Source organism: Tamandua tetradactyla, chromosome 21 (genome assembly GCF_023851605.1).
Source record: "Tamandua tetradactyla isolate mTamTet1 chromosome 21, mTamTet1.pri, whole genome shotgun sequence".
In the NCBI taxonomy this organism is placed as follows: domain Eukaryota; kingdom Metazoa; phylum Chordata; class Mammalia; order Pilosa; family Myrmecophagidae; genus Tamandua; species Tamandua tetradactyla.
In genome coordinates, this window is record NC_135347.1 from 46,545,659 (window position 1) to 46,553,469 (window position 7,811).

General features: G+C 35.4%; 1 pseudogene; it reads left to right on the plus strand.

Annotated features, from left to right (window-relative positions):
• Positions 1–6,638: 6,638 nt before the first annotated feature.
• LOC143665363 (EKC/KEOPS complex subunit TPRKB pseudogene) lies at positions 6,639–7,174 on the plus strand (annotated as a pseudogene).
• Positions 7,175–7,811: the final 637 nt, after the last annotated feature.

A 7,811-nucleotide genomic window follows, 5' to 3' on the forward strand; every position in this document is an offset into this window, starting at 1 on the left:
AATTATTGCTTATTTATAAAATGGAATACTACACAGCAATGATAAATTTTTTTAAAAAGCTAGTTAGACATAACAAGGGTGACTCTAACAGACATAATGATGAGTTAAAGGAATTATATAGTTCCAAAACATTGCATGATTTTATGTATGTATGTATGCATTTATTTTGGTTTTGAAAAGCAAGCAAAACCAGATAATGGAAATGTTTGTTAGTCTGATTGAGTTGACGGTTTCACAGGAGTATACCTTTGTTAAATCTAATCAAACTGCACAATTTAGTACATTTCAATTACATCTCAATAAAGTTGAAAATGCAAAAATAAAACAGGAAAAACAAGTTATCTCCGGTGATAAAAGCCAGAATGATGATTGCTTCGTCAGAAAGATATTGACTAGGAAAGATCCAGGAGAGGCATCTGGGACTGAAAATGTTCTGTGTATTTATCTGAACATTTATCTGAACATGGTGTGTGGGTATAAATTCATCAAGTTGTAGTCTTAAGGTTTTTGTATTTATTTCAATAAAAATGAAAAAAAAAATTTTTTTAAAGTCTTTTGGGGTCTCCATTCCGATGTTAACTTATACCACGTTTTTAGTGGTGAACTGTAAGTTATATTTTAAAGGATGAAGCAACAGAAGTTGCTGGAGTTGATTCATGAGGAAAAGATATGAGTCAGGAAGATTTCCTGAGGTTTCACCTGAGCTAATGGGTGAATGGTGATGTTACTAAAAGGGAGAATAATGGATCGGAAGCAGTTAAGTGGGGAGGGGAAAGGAAAAGGTGTGATTTTTTTTTCTTTTTTGTAGTATATTATATTGAAAGGCTATTAAACATCTAAGAAGACATGATGAATAGGAAGTTGAAATATGAAACCAGAGTTTAGAGGAATGAGCAGAACGGGAGAGAAAAAGCCAGAAGCCCAAAGCATGTAGATAGCATTTAAAGCCTTGGGATCAGATGAGCTCATTTAAAGAATTTGTGTTCAAGGGTTAAACACTGTGGCACTCCACTAATTCATAGTTACAGTTAGGATTTATCAAAGTAAGCCAAGAAGTGATGGCCAAAAATATGTAAAGAAAATAAGGAGGGTATGATGTTCCAGAAGCAACTGAAATGTTGTTTAAAAGAGGTGGGGGTTCAATAATTCTAATACGATCCCTGCGTAATTAAGGAGAAAGGGATCTAACTCATTCAGTCATTAAGGACCCAAAACAGAAAGATTGTGTTTTCTTTCACATTATCTTCTAAGATCACCCTGGACGTCAATGATTACATGGCATATGGAGGAAAAGAAAGAGGCTCAAACTTGGCAGAGTTTTGCATGCCAAACCTAGAGGCAGAACACATCATTTCTGTCCACTTAATCCTGGACACAGCTCCATTAAATGACCACATCCAACCACAAGAGAGGTTGGGAAATAGAGCATAACTTTTGAGCCCCTGTGGCCAAATAAATTGGTTTGGTGAGAAGCCAGCCAGTCTCTACAACAAATACCCAAATTCCCTCAGACTTGCTTATAATTACTACTACCAACTTTTTCCTTCTTTATGTCCCTATACTTTCCTATTATACTCCATATAATTTGCTTAATGATAAAATTACATATCTGCCCGAATCAAATGCATTTTAGGCTCTTATCTCCCTGAGTGTAAGCAAACAAATCAGTGTAGAATAGGGACTTCCTGATGACATTTTAATGACCATCTAACTTAGTGTACAATTTGGCTAAGCACATCTGGATGGATCTTGCAGTTTGGCCCCTGCCACCATTCTAATAACCAGTGCTGAGTCATGGTTCATTTGATTTTGTTATATACACATACACAGAGGGAGTGACTTCACTAGCAGAGATTCTTTGAACTGGGAAAATGCACTTAGCTCTCCAGGCCATTAGGTTAGATAAGGGTAATGTACTTCATAGGGCTGTTGTTGAATATTAAATGTGGCAATGTAAATAAAAGACATTTCAAAAAACAAAGAGTGAAGTTGAAAGAAGGTATCATTTCTTTCATTTTTGCTTTGCATGTTTTCATGAGCAGTTTATTTTTTTCTTGACCAGATGTACATACTTAATACTTTTTAATTGTTACTATAAACCCCACCAGCACCTTTACCTTGGTTTATAATGCAATACTGCATATGCTTAATTTTCTTTTCCTCCCTAGGAGTGGAACAGTGTAAATATTCTGGTTGCTTCCTGTAAAAAAAGCAGGGGGTTATTTATTCTTGCTACTAATTATTTGCTGGGCTTGCAGTGGATGGCTGAAGTGATTCTGGCCCTCAGAAATAGAGCATCCTTGAATTTTGTAATCTCTAGATTACTGACAAAGTAGCCTAACAATGTATTGTTAGTACTTATTCTCTAATTTAATTTCTTATAATTGAAATTGTATCAACATATAAAATACTGGAAGCTATTACTTAGAAATTATTGCAATAATTTTTCTTAAATGACTTGCAGTTCATTAGTGAAAATAACATGAGTTTGTGAGTTTGTTTATATAGACATATGGCCTTTGGACAGAAACTTTGAAGTACAAAATGCTAGTAGCACACACACACATATATATATTCCTATAACCATACATCTATGTATATACACATATAACTGCATCAGTATATATTAAACAGTATGTACAATTTATTGATCAAATACCATGCCATCAAATTGAAATGTTTTCAAAATGAAATTCCATTTTACCTCATTAATGAAATAGCAAATGAAATTAAAGACAAAATATACACCAGTAGAAAATATGGAAATACAGTAAGTAACTAATAGTTTCCTAATCATTTGAACAATCTGGGCATTAGTTTGAAATGATAAAAGGTAATATTCTGCTATAAATTTGGTTCTTTACAGTCACTAAGGGAGACACACAAATACCATGGTGAAGTAAACAAAAATTGTTGGTGAAGGGTACCAAAATACGAGAGCAATATTTTTTATAAAATACATTTTGATGTAATGCAATTTTGTTGTTTCTATGTTCTATCAATAAACAATAAACAATACAGTATATGCATTAATTGATAGGGGTAAAGTTTCTCTGTTGTATTTTCAATTTACTTAAAGACAGACAAATGGCAGAAATAAAATCAAGAACTCTTTTTTTCAGAGATTATAGCCATACGTAATGTTCCTGTGCATTCTGTTAAGTTTTAGAACAGAGTTGTTTTACAACATAGAAATTCCTCATCACTACCTACACGAACCCTAACCACGGCAGAACTTTACATAGCTCATCACTGTTTTTCTCCTGGCAGTATTTTCTTTAAGAGTTCTGAAATAATGCCAACTGGGAAATCATTTTTATAGCACATGCATACTGAATATATACTACTAGTTTCTGAAAGTCCCATAAAACATTAAAGTCAATTAATAACCCTAATATTTGTGCACTGACCTTTCGAATACAATAAACCTGTATTTGGTTTGCCCATTAAAGAAACACAATAATACTTCCCACAAACTTATGCCCAGTTACAGTCAATGGGGTACATGTGATATTTAGGTGGTAAAACAAGGAATAGAAATTAAAAAGGGATTCAGTTATTCCTGAAAGAAAATGCTAATGTTTTGCCACAACTTAATAAGTGCTTGTGTTGGGAGTGTGAAATGTGTTAGATTAGTAAGAAAAACCCTTCATCTAAATGTCACACAATTCAGGTGTACCTGGAGTTGAAAGGAAAATAAATCAATTTTAGAATCCAAGATGCACTACACACAGGAATTAGTTCTACATGGTACTGTATGCACTAATTTCCTATTGCTGCTACGGCAAATTTCCACAAACTTAGTGGCTTAAACAACACAAGTTAATCTTATAACTCTAGAGACACAAGTCTTAAAATCAAGAAGGTGGCAGGGCCACAATCCTCTAGAGGTTCCAGGAGAGAATCTATTTCTTTGCTTATTCCAGCTTCTAGGGACCACACACATTCCTTGGTTTGTGGCCTCTTCCTTCTTCAAAGCCAGCTTGTTCTATTGTCTCTCTTCTCCGACCTCAGCTTCCACCCTCACATTTCCTCTGACTCTGACTCTCCTGCCTTCTGCTAATAAGGATTCTTGTGTGTAAGTGCACAGTTAATCCGGGATAATCTCACCAAGATTTTAACTTAACCACATCTACAAAATCATGTAAAATAACACGGATATCTTTGTAGAAACATTATTCATCTTACCACATTGGATAAGAAAATACATCATTTCTTTCAAATTCCTTTATTCTCAATATCTTCTCATGCGCTGCCCATGCCCTCTCAAAAGCATGACAACCTCTTCCCTGGCCTTCTGCACAGAAGTTGAGAGGCTATTTTTCATCACATCTAGTCAAGGTTATCAAAGTTTTTTATTCCAAACAACATGAAATGTTGAATAAACTCTTCTCCACCACATTTCATATAATATAGTCAACTAACTTTCATCTGACGTTCTTTCTTACATGGGAAGGCTCAGAGTAATCTCTGCTGGCCTTCTCTCCAGGCCTCTGGGTTCCAGCAACTATTCCCAGGGTGATTCCTTTCTGCATCTCCAAAGGCCTGGGCTGTATTGCAAGTGCTGAGATGAGGTATGCCGAGCTGTTCGGCTGTGCTACGTTGCACTCTCTCATTTAAGCACTAGCCAATTAAGTCAAACATCATTCATTGCAGCAGGCATGCCCCTAGCCGACTGCAGATGCAATCAGCAACAGATGAGGTTCACGTACCATTGGCTCATGTCCGCAGCAACAGAACTAGGTGCCTTCACCTGGCCAAGTTGACAACTAAATCTAACTACCACAGTCATATTATAAAATTTTAAAAGTTCAGAAAAATTGGGTTTCTGGAAAATAAGTATGTGAATATACATATTAGTTTATTATAAGTTTTACTGCTATAAAGGGCCTATAACCTGAAATTTACAAATAATCATAAAGTATGTAGTTCTCTTTTTTGAGCACTTATTTATTTTTTTAACAATTCCAGGAGTCTTCTTTTTTATTATAAAGAATATACATTGTTAATCACTGATATTGTGGAGACCACAAAGGTGGAATTATAAATCAGTGCAGCCATCATGTTGCCCAGATCTATACTTGGTTCCCCCCATGCTACTCTCATACTCAGTACCAAGTCCCCTAAAACCAACAAAGTCCTTTAAATGTGACTAAATAGCTTCAAGGAGAGACAGTTTTTACAAGTGATTATTAAAAGAATGCACAATAGCCTAGTTCAGACAAATCAACTACAAAAATCATCAAAGAGTGGGGGGAGAGCAGGTCCTGGTCATTGAAATGAAAGATTTAACTAGAAATAAAATGCACACAATACTCTGGGTGGGAGCTGTGCCATCTCTGTCCTGTGTGACTCATCAGGCATGGGGAATGCAGTGGGTCAGGACCCACCGTGGCTCAGTTCTGGGGGCACGTGGAGTTCAGGGATGCTTGTTCACTTTCTTCAGCTGAAAGAATATTGGAAGTTTCAGAATCATTGCAGAAAAATTCAGAATAATTTGAGATCAGATTACCATTTCTCCCGAAATCCAATATTTTAATAATTCTATTGCCAACAATAGTGTCTCCCAGCGTATGTTTAATCACTAGCCCATGTAGCAAAGTAGACCAGTAGATACGCACATCATTGACAAACAAGTATCATTCCAACATGAATACTGATTGATATTTTGGTTATTGTTATGAATAAGACAAAAGTGAATCAATGAAGATATGTCAGAACTTCTCCCGTTGGTCAACAGTGTGTTTCTTCGGTGAATCAGATAATCGTTTTTGAATGCCAGAAGCAAATATCCTTAATTTTTTTATGCTAGTCACAATCTGATGGCTATAGACATTTTAAGTTTTAATTGAGTTATTAAAATTTCTCCATCACTTTCTTAAATGAAGACAATGAACAAAACAATAAATCAGTCACTGTTGTGCAATTTTGCCAATTTCCACAACCTATTTCAAGCCACCAACAGGGTTTCACTGAACAGTAGGGTTGTGGACGTATGTGAAGTAACACACCATCTCATAGTATTTTCACCATACTGATACAATAGCCATAAATATTTCCAAGAATGTATAACAGTAAAATGTAGTTAAATAACTGGGAAATGACTAGATTTAGATATTTACTTTTTTGTTTTTAATGTAATTTATTCAATAAAAGTTTATATCTTTATATTTTAATAATGTTTATTTTAACAAAGAGCTCACAAAATACTGAAAATTTAATCATGGGTTATTGTAAACTAGTAGAGACTGCCTGTAGAACACCACTGCTCCTAAACTCTTCCTTGTTTTATTTTTTTTTTATTGCATAGCGTTTATCACTTTCAAACATACCATGTATTTTAATACTATGTTTATTATTTTATATGTTTTTTATTGTGTGTATCAAAATAAAAGTTCTACAGGGGCAGAAATTTTGGTATGCTTTGTTCCCTGTCAAGTCTTCAGTGTTTGGCACATTGTAGAATCTTCCTTCCCTCTTCCCCCTCACTATTTAATATATTACTATAAACTGAATTGTGTTCCCCAAAGAGATATTGTTTTGGTTTGCTAAATCTGCCAGAATGCAATATACCAGAAATGTAATGGCCTTTAAAAAAGGGAATTGAGACGCACCAAATCCCTACCGATCAACTTATCTATGAAATGCAGTTGACACGTCAGCTAGACCTGTTTCCAGAATGCAGAGTAACACTTCTCTTATTTAAAAGATTTAAAAAATGCTGGAGACTTGAGAAAAAAGGCCATGGAAGGCACCATTGATGGCTCATTAATAAATCCTACAGTGATTGTGGATCCATTCCAGATACTTGTGGCAGCAAACAAAGCAGTTCATCTCTACAAACTGGGAAAAATGAAGACAAGAACTCTATCTACTGAAATTATTTTCAACCTTTCCCCCAAATAACAATATTTCTGAAGCTTTGAAAAAATTTGGTATCTCAGCAAATGATACTTCAATTTTAATTGTTTATGTTGAAGAGGGAGAAATACAAATAAATCAAGAATATTTACTATCTCAGGTAGATGGTCATCAGATTTCCCTGAAAAATCTTCCTGAAATAACAAATATTACAGAAGTCAAAAAGATATATAAACTCTCCTCACAAGAAGAAAGTATTGGGACAGTATTGGATGGTATCATTTGTAGAAGGTCAACAAAAGATGTTTTGTGAAATGTGAGAAATATTAACAAAATTTCAATATTAAAAAAACATTGATTTTCAAAAGGAAAAAAAAGGGGAATTTAGTAAGCTGCAAGTTCACAGTTCTAAGGCCATGAAAATGTCCAAATTAAAGCATCAAAAAGAGGTTACCTTCACTCAAGAAAGGCTGAGGCCTTCCGGAAGATCTCTGTCAGCTGGGAAGGCACCTGGCTAGAATCTGCTGGTTCCCTACTCTGAGCTCCGTTGTTGTCACCCTCTATTTCCTGTGGAGATTCCTGACTTGGCTTCTCCAGGGCTGGGTTTCATTTCTTGGGTCCCCTTGGCTCTCTCCAGTTTCTGGCTTGCTTAGTGCATCTTGGGAAGAGACATGGTAGTATCTGCTGGGCCCTGCTTCTCCATATGTCTGGGTAATGTCTTGGCTCTGAATGCTATCCAATATGTTTCCACTTTTAAAGGACTCCTTAAATGGGCAGAGTCACAGCTCCATCGTAATCATGATCACGCCCCCAACTGAATGGATTATATCTCCATGGAAACAGTCTAATCAAAGAGTTCCACCCTAAACAATATTGAATGAGGATTAAAAGAACATGGCTTCTCTGGGGTACACAGCATTTTCAAACCAGCACAGATATGTTACATCACT